At 42.6% G+C, this 18,712-nt stretch overlaps 1 protein-coding gene across 2 annotated transcripts in view; it reads left to right on the top strand.

The window, feature by feature from the left end:
* The first annotated feature begins 999 nt into the window (after positions 1–999).
* SPOPL (speckle type BTB/POZ protein like) overlaps positions 1,000–18,712 on the top strand; it is a 66,933-nt gene continuing 49,220 nt past the window's right edge. The window contains exon 1 of one of the 2 annotated variants that reach the window (XM_054043689.1): positions 1,000–1,194. The gene's annotated coding sequence lies outside the window, so the exon portion shown is untranslated. Of the gene's footprint in view, positions 1,195–11,005; positions 11,119–18,712 lie in introns of those variants that run through there. The other variant, XM_054043690.1, reaches the window with a different exon arrangement.

Here is an 18,712-nt window from a genome sequence, read left to right as displayed (position 1 = left end):
AATTGATCAAATTAAAGCCTGGGCTATGCTTTACTACAGGCAGAGCTGGGATTACAACACATCTCTAATATGACAGTATTCCCCTTTAGGAGCTGGGTCAGGTATCAGCATAAGGCTAACAGCCCTGAGGCCTGTGCTGTGGAGCTGAAGATCTTGCATTCAAATCCTCCAGTTACGCATGCAGGAAAAGAACAGAATGATCTCATTACTCAAGGCTGTCTGCACCAGGGGGCAGAGCTAAGGCCATAGGGGTAACCTTAATTCTAGTATTTGCTAACCATGGTGTGTAACAATGACTCTTTTGAGAGGTCTGGATGCCTCCAGGTCTTGCTAAGGAGCCTTCAACTTACAGGTCAGCTCCTGCATGGACTGAAGCTTAGGGGGAATTAAAAGTAGTTCCCCTGGAGTGGCTGTTGGACGGCCCCTCAGCGAGCTGAGACCGGTGGGCCTGCGCAGGAAGCTGAGTGGTACGTGCCCCCGAGACACACCGTGCCTTGCTGCAGCACTGCCACCACTCAGGATGTTAGCGGGGTAGTGCCGGGCTGTCTGGACATGGCTAAAGCCATAGGGGGCGAGGGCCCTAACTTGAGGCTGGAGAATCGCTGAGCGCCAGCAGGCGGGTTGGGCGGGCCCCTCTCCAGCGCCTATCTCCTGCAGGCTGGCTGGCAGGGCACGCCCAGCTCCGACTTGGTTTCCTAGGCAGCGTTGCCAAGGAAATCGGGCAGAGGCCGCCCCAAGCCGAGAGGCAACGCGACCCCCTGGCTCGTGACAAAGCCCCGCCCACCTGGCTGAGAGCCTGCGGGCGCGGGGCGAACTCAGCGTTACTGGCGCCACCGTTAGACGGCCGGGCGGAGCGCGCGTGGGGAGCAGAGACCTCGCCTGCGCAGCACGTGCCAGCACCCATCCCCGCGAGAACCCGGATGTGAGATCATCCCTGCACGCAGCGTGACCCCCTCCCTGCCCGGAAGTGAGGCGGCTGTAGCTGTACGGGAGCCGGGAGGTCTCGGGTAGGGGTGGGTTGGGCCGGGAGGTCTCGGCTTCGTCCACGGCGCTGGTCGCGAGGAAGGTTGCGACGGGGCGGAAATGTGGCTCCGCTCCCGCCCTGCCTCGCCGCTCCCGCCTCCCACCGGGCACCAGTGACCGCCCGCCAGCATGAGACCCGCCGCCGAGCCGCCTAGCCAGCGCCGCGCTCCGGTAAGTTCCCGAGCCCCCAGGGCTCCTCGGTCCGCACCCGCTATGGGGGTCTCCGCCCCTGGCCTTTGCTAGCAGCTCGGGCTCTGTCGCCCTAGGACCGCCGGGGGACACGGGCCCCGCAGGCAGTAGGGAGGCCCCGATCCCTGGGACAGTGGCTCTCCGCGCCCCTGGGCGTGCCCGGGACTCCCGGGGGCAGGTCTACGCACGGCCCCCTCTCCCCGACAGCACTCCTGCGGCAGCGAGCTCTGACTGTCCCCGTCCCGCCCCCAGGCCCCAGCGGAGGGGCCGCGATCTCGGCCCTTCTCTCCCAACACACCCCGGTAGCCATCGAGTAGCGAGGCCAGGCACACTGAACCACAGAGGGGTAGGGTGCAGGGCCTGTGCTCTCCTTCCCCCGCCCCCCATCCCAACACTGAATCCCAGGCAGGGGAGTGAGGCCTTGCCCCCAGTCCTGCACACTAGCTGGGATTCTGAACAGGCAGGAGGCAGGCCCTCCACCCCCCTTCCCCTGGCAGCTGCTCCCCAAGAAGGGGGGATTGTGCAAGGAAGGCGTGTGGCGTTCAGCTTATCTGGGGGGGGGGGGGTGATGCGGAGCAGGGCAGAATCATAGAGAAGCGTCAGTGTACCCCATCCCCCACTTTTTCATCCCTTACACATCTCTAAGGAAAGCAGGGGGGGAGAGGGTCTTCTGGCTTTCCCTCAGACATTTCTTTCTGCTTGAAAACTATCAGGTATTCAACCCCTTCCCCTCTTATCTAGGGGTTTGAATAGGCAATGATGACTATGGACTTCTTGTTTCAAATGTGGAGCTTCTATTCCCATTGGGGTAGTAGCTTGGAAACAGGGCAGGACGGTTGCTTGGTTCCTTTTGCTGAGCTCTTGATACTTGTGCGTCTGAGTGCTGCAGCAGCTACTCTGTGAATGAGTGCTATTCTAACAGAGATGAGTTAATTTGGGGAATTTTTTTAATGAACGGTGACTGTAGAAAGCACTGGTCTGCGTCCTTCCTTACCCACAAAACAACTTGTCTCAACCTGATCATTAACCTTCGAGAGGTAGAAAGGTCCGTTTGTGATTTATTTCCTCTGTGTATACATCTATATAACATCTAGAGAGAGACACACTCTAGTATGAACTAATTAGTTTAGGCATTGGCTGAGGAGACATGAAAGTGACTATCCAAAATCTTATTTCATTGTTTGTTTATCCTGTGCTTGTTGCCTGGACTTTTCCTACTTATTTCCTGAGACAATGTTGTAGTGTAGCCTTCTAAGAAAATTCCACATCTTCCTCCTCAGAACAGCAACAGACATAGTTTTTGTTGTTGCCTTGTTTTGGGTTGTGTAACTTGCAGAACGTCATTCTAAATGATGGCAATGAACAGTATTTTCAATATCACCCTTGATTCATCCACTACAGTTTGGGCTGTTAATGAATATAGCTGTGTTGGGGACTTGGTCATAACACAGTTGTCTCTTACCTGATTAAAATTGCTACAGTTTGGAGCGTGAACAGGAAAGCTGTCTCACATAGTTATGTGATCCACTGAAATCCAGCTTATACCTCAAATTTTACTGTTCAATTTCAGTGTCTCGATGTGGTGGTACTGTATTGTAGGCAAGGCATTTTAAGACAGGTGATAGTTAAAGGGCAAATAGTATTTTAATAAGGGAAAGAATATGAATAAACTAAATTAACATGAACAAAAATATTGCTAACTTTTTCAAAAGTATAACTTGCGAATGAAGCGTATTGTTTGTATTGTAATGAACTCTATTAACTTTGAAGATATTGTGAACATGATAGCTTAGTTTAAGTGAAGTTCTGCTCTGTAAAAGTATTTATATTTGTATTCCTATTAATGCCTAGCTCTTATATGGTGTCATTCATCCATACATATCTAAGGGTTAATTTAAAAAAAAAAAAATCATTTGTCCGATGTTTGAGGGTCAGTGGCTTTCAAATTAAATGTGTTTACATGAATCACAAGATGGAGTTTCTAGCTGTCAGCCATGCAAAGTCAATGTGGTATCTGAGATTCAAGCTGGGTTCTTTCCTACTCTTTATAACAGTTCTGCAGAATAAATTATGCTGTCAGTGTTTCATGTGATTTGAACAGAACAAAGGAATTCTTCTGGTTCTGGAATTGAAGTTGAGGAATCACGTGGGATAACATGGGGCTTTTTTAGTTAAAGTTTTCAGACAAAAACCATCAGTTTCTAAAGGCTTTTCTGAGATTGATTTTTTTCCTATTTTCATAATTTTGCAGTTTTACTTAACTGTTCTGAAGGAATAAAACATGGTGAGGATGTTAAGGGGGCACAGGAAATTTAGAAATCACACACAGGTCTGAAATTGATTTAATGTTCTTACAGCTAACTCCTAGGAGTCCTATACCTGAGAGTAGGGAAATGCATTTTTTCCCCTAATTCTTGGTTTGTTCTTTGCATTTAACAGCGTGTTTATATGCCAGTTTCACTGTTTCTGCTGCATAGTCATTTTCCCCTTTGTGTGGATCTTTCAGACAGCCATAGGGAAAAGAGAAACATTTTAATACTTGTAAAACCACAAAACACTGCAGGAGCAAGTATAGTATCTGAAACTGCTTCCAACTCCCTCCTTTGAAACTGACTAGATCTCAAGTTGACATATTTTTAAAATATCCAGAAATATTCTGCTTGGGTCTTTGTACCACACTGAACATATTAAACAGGCTTCTACCAGATTTTAATGTCAACAACTAACAATTTATTGTTGTCAAAGAATGTAACTTGTTGAAATTTTAGTTACTAATCAAAGCGTTATTTAACTTGCGATATTGCAGATTCTGCAATATTAGGCTTCCACTGTAATTTTGACAGTGGGAGCCCCAGGGCACCCCTCTCTCAGCCCTGGGCTGCCAACAGTGGGAGCCCCCACTCTCAGCCCCGGGCGGTTGACAGTGGAAAATTGCGGAAAAGTAATAATGGACTTTATTACCGCAAATAATAAGGTTTATTATTACTTTTCCACAATTTTCCATCGCTTGTCTGCAACTCAGCTGCAATTTTTTGACAATCATCCCTCAATTCAAGTAGGGCCTTATGCATGATTATCCATGAGGCCCTAGAAGACCATGGTAAATTAAAGCTGTCGGTAGCTATCCATAAATTTATATGTCAGCAAACAAAAAAGAAAAGAAAATGAAACAATGACAAAAATCTTCTGATAAAGACAGACAAGCTTTTCCTATTTTTAATTAACAGTCATTACATACTGATTACAATTCTTAGAGGGATACTAGCTTGATGGCTAGTTATTTTCAGAAAATTCAATAAAAGTAATTTCAGTTAGTAAATCCCTTTGCCAGTTTTTGTGGTTTTAGGAGTATCTGAACTTTTTGAGCTGCAAATAAAAGAAACTGACTAACTATTTTCCCTGCATAAGTTAGTCAGTTACTGTCAAATGCACAAAGTAAACATTTGAAAAAATATTTTTTCAAATGTTTTGTTTATTGTAATAGGTGTTCAGATTCACTTTTGAGTAATGTTTAAGTTGATGATTTCTCTTTCTACTGACTCTTGCTTGTTTGTTTTTGTCTCCTGTTTGAGCTACAAGCTTTTTTTAAACCTCAGCCTTTTTGTACTGTACTTCTCTTTTCTTTTTACATCCTGCATCCTTGCAGAACTTTTTACTCTGAAACTGTTTCTTACCATAGTGAGTTCTATGGTGCTCAAATGCTACAGTGATAGGCCCTATACAATAATAGAAGTTACAAGTACCCAGATTCCTCATCATTTTCCCATTCTCTGTTTTTTCCACTGTACTGAAGTAGATCTGGGATGGCTTTTCCTCTAGTAGCATTCTCTGACTGATCATGCTATTGAGAAGCATTCATGTTGTTTTTGAAAAAGGAAATCCTTATGCAAAACGGCAATACAGCTAAGATTTTCTGCCAGAATAAGGAATTCTAAATGAGGGCGTTAGATGTTAAACTAAGGTAACTGATTACAAGCAACGTCAGACTAAGTATTGCTTTTGTAAAATATCCTGATTTGCAGAGTATTTTTAAGAATCAATGTCTTTTTTTTTTTTTTTTTTTTTTTGTATTAATCCATCCTTCTTTGCTTTCTGGGTATCTTCTTACCTTATTTAAAATTTTATATATGCAGCTAAATATAAATGAAAAAGACACAAATACATTAATTCATATGTATATAAATTACTTGGGAATTTTACCCAACACCCAGTAAGGCAAGGATTAAGTCTAATCGCCAGTCAAAACATATGGAGCCCAGAGCCATGCCCTCTCCTGCTGCTTGAGTCCCTCCCTCACCACATGGGCCAGAAGACCCTGGTAGAGGCCTATGTGGGACTATGACTACACTGCGCACTTTACAGCAGCACAGCTGTGCCGCTGTAGCTGCGCCGTTGTAAGGTGCACAGTGAAGCTGCTCTTTATCGCTGGGAGCTCTCCTGGTGACAAAATAAAACCACCTCCAACGAGGGGCAGTAGCTTCGTCACCGGGAGCACAGCTCCTGCTGATGAAACACTGTCCACACTAGGGCTTTTCATCGTTAAAACTTTTGTCGTTCAGGGGGATGCGCTCTCTCACTCACTCACTCACTCACACACACACACACACACTCTCTCTCTCTCTAGTGACAAAAGTTTTAACAATGAAAGTGCCATTGTAGACAAAGCCTACTTTTTTTAAACCTTTCTTCCGTCCCGCCCCGCAATATCCAATCCCACCCACTCCCGCATTGTTTCTTGCACGTTTATCCCACTCCCACCTACAAAAATCTTAGATTCCGCAAACCCCTCATGTTATAAAAAAAAATAAAGTCCGTTAATATATAAAAGGAATTCAGACACAATTTTTACTAGTAAAAGAAAAAAAACAAATCTTGCTTAAACCATGTAAAAATACTAACTCCTGTTTATAATAGATATCACATCTCTTTCTATCCCTTGATTAAATTTAAGTATTGAAACCTTTATTTAAAAAAGAAAACCTTTACATTGCTGAAATTCTATTTGACAAACTGATGAGAGATTTAGTGTTTTCCTGCAAATTACTGCAGTCTGGTGGGTTTTTGTTTTTTGCCCACCCAGTACCATCCACAACAAAGGTTACATTTTACCTGCTCCTGCGATTATGGGAATGGATCTGGCCAGACCCGCCGGATCCCGGCGTTGCTACAGGGCTCTAGACCCTGGCTTTCCACTGGCTGAACTCTGCATCCCGTTATTCCTGCCCAGCCTCCCCCACACTAATCAATTATGTGGCCCTTCCACACACACTATTAATTACTGGTAAGTCATGTCAACAATAAATTAATGATGGATTTACCCCCTCCCCCCAAATTGATTTATTCAGATTACATTCAAATTAAGTGTCTTCTGTTGGTGTGGCACTAGTGAGTGTGGAGGGTTGGTGGGGCTAAAGATTCTCTCCTACACCAGACCCCATTCTACCCAAAACTGAGCATTAGGCTGAGGAGAAGGGGGACTGCCAGGCTATCAGGTGTCTAACACCCCATTTTAAGGATGTTCTGCATCTTGGACTGTACAGTCTTTGAGGTATGAACTGTCTCTGTTCTGTTTGTACAGCATCTAGCACAGTGGAATCTTAGTGCATGGCTGGGGCTTCTAAGTAAGTGCTTGACTTACTGACTTATGCCTGTTTATTCCACTTGGAACTTAGGGCCTGCGCTACTGCTTTTCATGATCTCTGGATGCAGTCCTAGCTTCTCCGTGTGTAATTTTAATGATGTTCAATTCTACTTCTTTTATGCTTTTCCAAGTTGTATTTGGTCTGTCTTGTTGCCTCTTGCCCTGGGAATTCTAGTCCAGCTCCTGTCTTCTTGTATTGTTTGGTTCATTCCTCCATGTGTGTCCTAGCTATCTCAGTTTTTGTTCCATAATTTTCTGTCTTATCAGTTTGTTCATTATCTTTTAAAGCTCTTCATTTATGATTTTTCCCCCTCACTGTCTGATATTAAGGATTGTGAAAGGCAGCTGTTTATAAAAATTGGGAGTTTAGATAGTAGCATCTTGATGAACCTCCAAGTTTCAGTGTCCTGTAGTAAAACAGATTTTACAATAGTATTAAATATTCAACTTCAGTTTGGAGGACAAGATTTCTGTTTCTCCATTTTGGCTTTTGGAAAATTCTAGCTCTAATATCTTTCTGTTCCACATGTTTTGTTTACAGTGCTGCCAAGACGTGATGTCAGACCTGTTGTGATAATTGACCCTACAAATTTACCCTAATTGTGAGCTCAGCTGTGAAAAGTGAAAGTTCATAAAGTGGACAGGGATGGTGTCCCTAGCCTCTGTTTGCCAGAAGCTGGGAATGGGCAACAGGGGATGGATCACTTGATGATTACCTGTTCTGTTCATTCCCTCTGGGGCACATGGCATTGGCCACTGTCGGAAGACAGGATACTGGGCTAGATGGACCTTTGGTCTGACCCAGTATGGCTGTTCTTGTGTTCTAATAACCTATGATAAATGTTGAAAGGAAAAGGTAAAAAAGGGAGGAGACAGACTGAATTAGTATAAGAGAAAAGGCCTACTGATATAATTCAAGGACTGTGTTAAGATAATGGCTGGTAAACAAGAAAAGTGGGGACTGGAAATCCATGAACCAAAATTGGTATGTTGGAAATTAGGCCTAATTGGTGGCTGAAATAATTAAGGATGTTCCACCCATCACTCCCTTTTGAGATCCTTAAGGGGGGAATTTTTGGGCACCGATGTGAATTCTGGATGACTGAAAAACAAGAGAAAGGGAAGGTGCAAGCTTCACCATCCTGGCTGCCACCCCATCCTCCTGGGCCCTGGGCTGCCTTTGTTCTAATTCTGAAAGATGTACTGACCAATCTGGGTCAGAGAGGGACCTCAATGACTTCTCCTCTGGCTCTGGCTAAATCCCAGGATGTGATACTTGGTCACAAACCTCCCTGCCCAGTGTGTGTTCTTTTCCTTCCCCACCATATTTCTTTTTTCCTATCCTTCTTTTTTTGCCTTCTTTTTAATAAGAATCTGGCTCAATTGGCCAGGACTATATTTTACAACACTGCAGTAAGCCTGTGACCAAAGAGACAGCTAAAAGCAATGCCCTAAACAGCCAGGTACTGGTGTGAGTTTGCCTGCCTTGGGAGTGGCTGATAGGACTATGTGCTGTGCTTGTGTTTTTTCGATCAACAAGGTTGCAAGTGAGAGTCAACACTAGGCGACAGAAGCTGCATTTTCTAGCTCTGCTGTTCTTTTCTTTCCCCTGTTGTGTGTTTGTCTTGTTTTGCCTTCTAGGAAACAGAATCAGATTTGAACAGCAGCAGCAAAACGTCAGCTTCAGCCCATCTCAGCTAACTTCTTTTTGGGGAAAAGAAAAGGACAGTTATTACCATCTTTAATACCATCTAAGAGACTGTCAGACCACAAGGTTTTCTTTCTAAAAACTCTCTCCAGCTAAAGCGAAAATGAAAACCTTATTTAATATTTTTCATTTCAAATGCTTTAACTGTTTTCCTTTTTCTGTATCTTTAATAAATTTTTAAAAAAATTAATGGTGTGGTTTCCATGGTTCTAAGTAGATTGATGTATCTATATACCAAACCATGAACCCTGGTTAAAACTGTACAGTATCAGGGTCATGCTAACACTTTTTGACTTTAGGCCCAGACTCCATCAGAATTAATATAACAGACCTCATCTATGTCAATTCCAGGAAGTGCTGTTGGTGATTTTTATTGTGTTGATTCTCATGGTTTTTATTTTCTTGGTGTTGATTTAGCCCTATTAGTTGTGCATAAGCCTGGAGATCATTTGTTTTATCTTGCCTATCTCTGTGGGTATGGGACATCACACTGATGTCATCTGCAAAGACGAGGTCTTCTGGCTTCTCTGTGAAAGTCCATGGTATCCCTTTTGGTTGTTTTCTTTCTCAGTACCCCATCCATTACCAGAGGATGAAGGTCTTGACTTAGATAACATAAGACATCTTTGTCTGACTCTGGTGGTTACCTCTAATGGCTTAGTCAATTTGCTGTTATGTATTACTTGACGTGTCATATTTTTCATAGAAACTCTGAATGATCAGAGTCATTTCTGGAGGAATTCCATAGTGGCATAGTAACTTCCATAAGACATGTCTATCCACTGTGTCAAACAAAGGCTTTTTGGAAATCTATTAAATTCATAGAGTGTGACTGATATTTGATATGTAGGGTTACTATTTGAGCTATGCATGATTTCTCCTGTTCAGCCCTGCCTGTTGTTGTCATACCCTTGAATCTACAGCTTTCTTCGTTCTGTCTAGAATGATGCATGTAAATATTTTAATTGGGATGGACAGCAGTTGAATGCCTCTCCAGTTTTTGCACTGACTGAGGTCCTTTTCTTTGGCAGCTTCACTGTATGACCATTGTCCCGCTTGTTTGCTATTTTTCTTCCCCATATCTTTATAAGAGGCCTATCAAAGTGTCTTCTTTGAGTCCTCCTTAAGCACTGCTGCAATAAAAACAATCCCACCCAATGAATGATTCTGTGGCAAGTTCTTTTTGTCGGAACCTTTCACTGCTACTCCAGGAGAATCCTCTGCATGTTGGAGTGACAGGAACCTTTCTTGCCTCCTTTCCCCTGTCCTACCCCACATATCCCATTGCTATGTTGTCTGGGTTTCTCAGAATACTTTTTCACAACAATCCATGTAAGGCACCTTACTTCCTGTGCAGTGGCTGTCCCCTTAAGCAGAGGCAGTGACACTGCACTGCCGCAACTATTTGTGTACACATTGGGGCAGACATCACTGCTTTAATTTGCATTGATGCATGTTTGGAGGTAATGTTTGCACCATAAAGGCTAGAAATTTTTTTAAATGAAAGCCTGGATTCGGTAGAAATTGTTGTTCATCCTGAGAAGAGGACTACTCACTGTAGCTTAGTAGATTTTTCTAGTACTGTGCGTGCATGTGTGTATAAGCAGAGTGTGTAGCTGTGCCTATATAATGCAGTTTTAGGGACAAGGTGGGTTAAGTAACATCTTTTTTTGGACTCACTTTTGTTGGTGAGCGAGACAAGCTTTTCAAGCTCTTCAGGCTCTGTGTAAGCTTGAAAGCTTGTCTCTGTCACCAACAGAAGCTGGTCCAATAAAAGATATTACCTCACCCACCTTGTGTCTCGAATATCCAGGGACTGACACGGCTACAATAACACTGCAAACAACAATGGAAGGTATTATTTTTAGGGGTCATCTTCATTTGTTTGTAACATTCAAAATTTTTTTAGCTGCAGTTTTGCAGGTTTATGCTCAGTTTGGGAGCAAACTTATTAAAAATTTTAACTTGGTTTGCCTATTTTTGAGAACATTTGACAGAGCAAAGGACCCTAGTTTCAGTGACCTAGTGAAAATTTTAATTTGTCAAAGAAAGAGGTCTTTTAAAAATGTACAAGATATAATGTATGTAAATTGTTATGTGATCTCTTAACTGACTGCCAGTGTTCTTTGGATTTGTGTGGGCATGTGTCGCTTAGGAAACTTAGTAGGGAGTGTAACACATTTCTCTTTGCTGATTCTAGATCCTGTAGTAGCAATGAGTTTCTGAAAGACTGAATCTACGAGCTTAGTGAATCAAGTTACTTATCTACATCACTAGTACTGGCTTATTTCTCTCAAAAAGTGACTTACCTCTTATACTTTCCTGTCAAAATGAACAGCTACCATTCTGCATTTCTGTACAAATACTTTGTTGCAGGAGGGACTAAAGTAACATACGCGGTTTGATAATTTGACCTTTATTTTAATTTATCAATACTTCTTCCCTTCCTGTGCTGTTTTTCCAGAGGGTGAGGCAAGGCTGTGTTGATTTCAAGTGCACTCTACACAGACTGAATTCCGGTTACCGCGACAAAAGTATTGCCTCAGATACATTGAGGGTAATCCGTGTGTTCTTCCCTTTTTTTGGTGTTGGACTTCTAATGGGATTGAAGTGGGGAGTGGATAGTTCTAGGGAATGTAAATTGTGAGCTCATGAAGGGTTAGAACATTTTAAATTTTTAAAAAGCATCCTTTTTAACTGACATTGACAATGAGCTAAATATGTTTTGTTAAAACCAAGCCAAGAGTTTGGGGTTTCTGCTTTGTCTAGACTAGAGCACTCGATTAATTGTGCTTCAGTTGATAGCATCATATATACTGAAGTATCAACAACTGAGTGTTTCCACCATCAATTGGTGTAACACTTGCCCTTGCGTCCATCCTTTGGTCGCCCTACCCCAATGTGAGGTGTGGGTTGTCATCTGGTATACAACTTAACCCAACGTTTTTACAGAGGTAAACTCTCAGCTCAATTGACTACGCAACATGCTGACACAACTGGGGCTCTGTCAATTCTGACAGATCAGATTGCTACCTCAGATGGCAAATTCTACATTGCAAAAAAAGAAAAACAAAACAAAAAAATCCACTGCAACAGCGAGTCTCCAAGCCTGGGTCAAGTGATTCAGGCTCGTGCTATGGGGTGAAAAATAGCAGTGTCGGTGTTCATGCTGGTGCTGGAGCCTGAGCTCTGAAATCCACCCTCCTCTCTGGGTTTCACAGCCCAGGCTCCAGCCTGAGCAGGAATGTCTACACTACTATTTGTAGCTCTGTAGCACAAGCCTGCATCAGTTGACGCATGCTCTGAGACTCATTGCCACATTTGGTTTTTTCCAGTGTAGATGTACCCATTGTTTACAGGCTAAGAATCCTCTCTCTGAACTACTGCCACCATATCCCCTTCCCTCTCTGCTTTTCTGCAGAGGCTCTCTGGCTGAGACTGCACTGTTTACCTCTTGGTCATGCCCTCTCACGTATGTCTTCTTTCCAGAGTTAGGGTTTCAGCTGGTGAACCACCGTTAGCTGAAGATTTAGTTGGGGCATGGGAGGAGGGGAATCATGGCTAGGGAACATTTCTGGGATAATGAGGGGGACTGAAGAGCCAGGCAAGGCAGAGAAATTGTCACTCTGTACATGGACAGCTGTCAGACCAGACAGATTGCTCATTTGACGTTGACAGTATACCAGTTGTTCCTTTTGTATTGAGATAAAGCCGAGGACCCCGTTGTGCTAGGCACTGTGCAAACATATAATAAAAAGACTGTTTCTGTCCCGAAAAGTTTAAAGGCTGTGTTCCAGTGTGGTTGCGTCTTAATGATTTAGATACTTAACTTTGAGTGGACTAGTCATTGAACTGAAATAGTTGAGTAAACTGAAATGAAGAAAATATTCTCTGTACCTGCAGAAAAGGCTAATGGAATCTAAAACAGATTTAGCAATTTCAACAAACTCTGGTTCCAGACTTAGCCACTGCCTGACAGCAGCTCAGTGGTTTGACTTCCTTTAAAACTTGACATCAAATATGTATTACTTAATTTTTTGGATTAGTTGATTTCAAATTTAATTTTCAATAAGTTTAAAAAAAAAAACAGCCTGTATTTAATTTAAACTTAAACTGATTTAATTTTTTTAAAAAATCTGATTTTTATTTCTTTAAAAAAAAAAAAAAACTCAATTTTTATCCACCCTGTTCAAAAGTTATATTTAAGTTTACATTCCATTTTTGTATTGCTTTAAAGATTTTTATAAGGGTACACTTTTTTTTGTTTTTTGTTTTTGTTTTTGTTTTTTAAACAAATAAATTGTTGTGAAAAATCTGGAGTTGGCTTGTTGGACGATTAATTGTAACCTAAAGCGATCATTTATTATTTTTCACTGTAGAAAAGCATGTATCTCTACAAAATAAAATTGCAAATTTACTATGACAATGATTTGGTTGAATCTGTCTGTACAATTTAAGAACTCTGTGTTAGATTATGAACTCTGCGTGTATCTTGATCAAGTTGCAAACTCCACTTTGAAGGTGCATACAGCCTGTTGTCTTTACTGTTGTCCTTTTACCTCCATGTTGGACTGAAATTCCAACGGGGGTACTGGCAAAGGTGTAACAGTAGAGGATTGTTAAACTTTGATGGTGTCCTGTTCAAAAAGGAAGCACTCTAGAAAAAAGGCTGACCCCTTCCCTTCACAGAGGAACTGTTATCTGGGGAGAGGTCACCTAGCAATGAAATGACCTGGGGGTTACCTGTTCTGGCTGACTAGGGAGTCACCTGACAGAGGAGACTGACTAGAAGGTTATAAAGAGGCTACTCTGTTTATTTTCTCTTTGGCCATTTTTTTCACCGTCTTAAGATGAGGAAGCTGCAGGAACCGAGTGAGTCGACGGTGAAGGGGAGACACACTTTGTCTATTTGAGCACATATAGTCCCCCAAGCACTTCTAAGGGAAGGATGATCTAGAGAGGGGAAATGTATGTAAGGTTTGGGTTTTTTTTTTCTTGTATAGATCTCTGTGATTCTCCTAGAATCATAGAATATCAGGGTTGGAAGGGACCTCAGGAGGTCATCTAGTCCAACCCCCTGCTCAAAGCAGAACCAATTCCCAACTAAATCATCCCAGCCAGGGCTTTGTCAAGCATGACCTTAAAAACCTCTAAGGAAGGAAGGTCATTATTAAAGGTCAATGGTGTATTTGAGTCCTGTGCAAACTGTGTGTGTGTTGTGTTTTACACTTACTGTGTTCCCTTTAAAGAGAGAAATCAGAACACTCACATGTGGATGGAATTCTAAGAAAAGGAGTATTTAAGTTATGAGGGGAGTCTGAGGAGTCTGAGGAGTCCATACTGGTTCCATGGGATAGGTGTGTGGGCCATGTGGTAACAGTTCTCAGGCAGGAGTATTAGATGAAGGGTCTCGCTCTGACAGTGCATCTAGGACTCTAGAACTGAGACAGTGCCTGAGCCTGGACTCTGTGCAGACTTTGAAGTCTTAAAACACCCATGAAAGCAGAAGCTGGAATTCCTTTCGTCTGGTGGGCTGCCAGCAAGAGAAGCCCAACTAGGGCTGTGACGAATTTGGCATGTAATAGTAATAACTGAAGTAGAATGGACAGAATTCAGTTTATAGAACTTGTATATCCTTCATCTTCCTGCAGAATATCTCAGAGCTGGTTCTCCTGTCTGTCTGAATGCATACATTTAACAAAACTTTTTTTCGCTGATCTTTGAAAATAAAGTAGTAATAGTGGCAAGGGGCTGTATTTATAGTAATCAAACATGTATGATTCATAGCTGGGAGAGACTGCAAATGCTATGGAGGTTAGAATTTTAAAACACTTTGAATAATACATTGGAGAAATGGCTGAAATTAAAAAAAAAAAGTCAATAAAGACATTTGAAGAATCAGTCAAAGCATTGGACACTCTAAATGGCTACTAATTTCATGGACAATTACACTGCATTCTTACTAAAGACACCCCTTGCTCCTGGGGGCTGTAACTAATTGAGATGAGTTCTCTCTGCAAGAACTGCATGGATATAAGAGGTGGGAGGAAAACTACATTAGTAACACTACAGAAGAGTGTGAGTAAAGTTGATGAGTTAGCAGTCTAGCTTTACAAAGAGCCAAATGTTATATCGGGTTATGTTAATAGGATTATCATGTGACTTAAGCAAAATAACTTGTATTCTTGCTCAGTATTGGCTTGTCCTCAGTTTGGGTACTACATTACATTTTGGGCATTGTTTTTAAAAAAAATCTTTTTATTAAAGCAAAGTTGCAATAAAATGTTAACATGCATCATATACAATCCTTATTTATTCAGCATCAGGTTAATAGTCAAAGAACCTGTCTAAAGATTAATAAGAAATTGAAGCATATCATAGCAAAAATTGCAGCAAGAAACAGCTTCCCAAAATAATGAGGCACTCACTGCAGTTAACTGAATTTTGTGAGGGAACAGTTATTTCAAATAGCTGCATTATCAAATATACTTTTATCAGATACCCGATGACTGTAGTTTGGATTTATCTATAAGCATTTAGATTAATCCGCTGTAATACAGCAGTTTTAAACCTGTGGTCTGCAGAGAGCAGGATGGTTACGTGATGTTGGCGCTCCTCTTGGTTTCCAACTACTAAATTACATTAAACACTTCTCTATATTTTTTTAGTAAAGCAATTTGGTGTAGTTGCCACAGAGATGAGTACATGATCCGCAATGGGCGGGGCGGTGTTCCGTGAGACATTCTAGGAGTGATCCATGCTGTGTGTCTTTGTCCATGCTATTGACATTCTTCTTTGTTGGGAAAGCTTGCAGATTCATTCTGATGGATCTTACCCCAGCATGCAAAACCTTGGAGGCAGAACCAGACCTATCAATCAAGGCAGTAGTCACTCCTGTGAAGACCCAACCAGATCATTCTGCCTCCAACAGTTGCAGGGAGGCTTTACAAGACCTCCTGCTCAGAGCAATTAGAAAATAGGACAAAACAACCAAAAAGGGATCCTCTTTATTTTTAGTGTTTGACTTATTTGATTATAAGCATCACTGGACTGTTGTTTAGCCTCACTGGGTCTATAGCAAGCTTGCTGGAAACACCTCTTCTGATACTGAGGTAGCTGGCTGTAGCAGATTGTAGTGCGGTCTATCTGTGAGGGCTTCTTTGGTAAGGACATCTCTCAGGCAACCAGAGAAATAAAGAAGCTGGCAGAACAGAGCACAAAAATGTCTGGGCTAACTGGATCCAACTTGCTGTGGATCAGCTATGCTACTCCTGCTGTGCTAACCAGAGCCTCAAACCATCCATTAACCATACCACCACTGCTTTCTCACTCTCCTCCAAACAGCCAGCCTTGGAGGGGTGAGACGGAGAGCAGCCCACACGTGGAAGAACAAGTAGGGAGTAAGAGGCCCCATTTTTCATGCCACTCTTATGTAACTCTGCCTTGCTCATTGAGAGATACACCTCTACCCTGATATAACACTGTCCTTGGGAGCCAAAAAATCTTACTGCGTTATATTGAACTTGCTTTGATCCGCTGGAGCATGCAGGCCCCCCCTCTCCCCGGAGTGCTGCTTTACCACGTTATATCAGAATTTGTGTTATGTCCACTCAGGGAGTCCTCTGAAGAGTGAACCTTTCATGTGTCCCACATACTTCTACAGCACAGCGACAGATGCAGTTTCCCCTTTCAATTCCTTTATCTCAGGGCATAGAGGCCATTCTCTCTCTATACTACAAAGAAGGGGTGAAAACCCTATAAAGAAAAGATACTTAGGCCACGTCTACATTACCCGCTGGATCAGCGGGTAGTAATCAATCCCCAAATTGACGCCCGTACTCCACCTCGGCAGGAGGAGTAAGCGGAGTCAACGGGGGAGCCACGGCAGTTGACTTGCCACAGTGAGGACGGCCAGGTAAGTCAAACTAAGATACTTTGACTTCAGCTACGCGAATAGCATAGCTGAAGTTGCGTATCTTAGATCGATTTTCCCCTCCCTCCCAGTGTAGACCAGCCCTCGGTGTTGGAATCCTGAGAGGTTAATTTCTCTCTCCTTGCCACCTCCCACCCCCCCCAAACAATAAATCTGAGAACTTGGGAAAGAAAATCAAAGGCATCAAGGAAGGACACTACAGATTCTGATCACAGGGGCCACTCCTCCACAGAGGAAGATTTCTAAAGCTTAATCTCTCTCCCCCCCTTCCTCCCCGCGCCCCCCCCCCCCACCGGTAAAACAAAAGTAACATAATATAAATCCTTCCAGTGTGCAGGCTCTGAGAGGGACAAGAAAGGGCCCAGGGAGCACAAAGAATGTTTTTCATATTCATCTTCCTGGGAGCAAAGACAGTTCTTTTGGACTTGGAGCCAGAGCTCATGGAGGAGGAGGAACCTTAGAAACTATTTTTATTTTATTTTTTTAGGCAGGTTGTTTTGAAACCATTCTTAGGACTACTTTGCAGACTCTATTCCTCCAGAGGAGCCCTTGAAAAGGAGTTAGTCCACCCACAAGTAAACTTGTCCTGATTGATACTCCCAAAAGTCTCATTTAAAATAACAATAAAGAAAAAGAAAATGAAGCTACATCAGCAGCCTTTAGTAGACATGCTGCCTGTATGTCTGGTGCTAGCGCCATGCGCACATGGTCAGACTCCTTAGTGCCATTCAAAATCAAAAGCTCTTCTGGACTTGCAGACATTTTTTTAAAGCAAGATTTTCATAACTGGCTGTTGTGGGAGATGCTCCAACCCCAACAAGCCTGAGATTTACAGTATGAGTAGTGTGTAATACTTAATTTTGTGCGACAACACCAACTCCACCTGCCTAAGGCCATGGAAAGCCAATCCATAGGCAATCAGATACTAGGTACCTCTAAATATCCTGTCAGGTAGGCTCTCTTGTGAGTCTGTAGATAGCACTGTCATAGAAACCACTTTTAAATTAGGTCTTGGCACACATATCAATCTGGATAATTATAGGAAGGATATCCAACGACCTGACCAAATAAACCACTTGGCATAAGGAAGAAAGGAAATGTTTCCGGAAAGCCCTCTATATCAGGCAAGCATGACTACAGGATGACTCTCTGATGTGGTGCTCCCCAAATAGGGGTCAAGTAGCAGGGAAACTCAGTGTCAGATCAGTACTATATTGGAAAAATGGATCTTAGGAGAAATATCCAGCCTCACTTGCACATACACTTAAATTCAAAGCCAACATCAAGACTGGCATCCCCTTTTTCTGCTAACCAATTGAAAAAAACAGAGTATGAAGACTGAAATATATCATCTTCCAAGTGGGGAAACTTATTTCCCAGCAAACAAGAAGGCTTAGTACTCTAGTCCATCTGCTTCCAAGTACCTAAGTGTTCCAAAAACAGAGGAGCGCTCAACCTGAAGTTTTGGGAAAGATTAGTCCAGAAGCCACAAATCAGGATGGAGAATTTAAATTCTACAATTGTAGGAATTTTAAAAGGGGTATATTTTTTTCTTTTTTTGTCAGGTGTTCTTCAGATCAATTATCTGTACATCGTTATATGAACTCCAATAGGTGGTATCTCAGCTACAAATAAAATGGACAATGTACAGTATGGTACTTTACTTTTTAACGTACCTGCTTCTCTAAGGGTTCTTTCTATGAGCAGAGAAGGGGTCACGTATACGCATTGTAAAATGTCTTGCTTATTGGAGCGGTCTTCCTTGAAAAGGTCTACAAAGCAGCAGTCGCATAACCCAGATGCTATTCAATACAACCAAGAGCCAAATGATTCTATGCAATCTGTTATTTATGGGAGTTGTCATAGAAAAACTTCTGTAGGGATTGATATCTGTCGGAGGACAGGATTCAGAAACTAGTGGCCACAAGGCAGAATGATGTTCATTCTCCAGCCATGTTGATCGGGGCTCTGATGTCTTAGATCAGAACAGGGCTGAGTGAGGTTTCACATGGGTCCTCTCCAAAGTTCCTAATTTCTTGAGCCTATAGGATCTATCATTCCTGTCAGCCCTTGGTAATGGGACCACCATCACCCTATGTTAGAACTGGAAGGGGTTGGTGGAGAGAGTCCATGCCAGGTTCAAGAGAGGGAAGCTTATTCAAGGAACAGCTTCATCCAGGATTAACGGAAGAACAGACCTCAAGAACATATTACTTGG

Source organism: Malaclemys terrapin, chromosome 11 (genome assembly GCF_027887155.1).
Source record: "Malaclemys terrapin pileata isolate rMalTer1 chromosome 11, rMalTer1.hap1, whole genome shotgun sequence".
Taxonomy (NCBI): Eukaryota; Metazoa; Chordata; order Testudines; family Emydidae; genus Malaclemys; species Malaclemys terrapin.
Note: the sequence above shows the minus strand (reverse complement) of the source record. Positions and strands in the feature narration are given on the sequence as shown.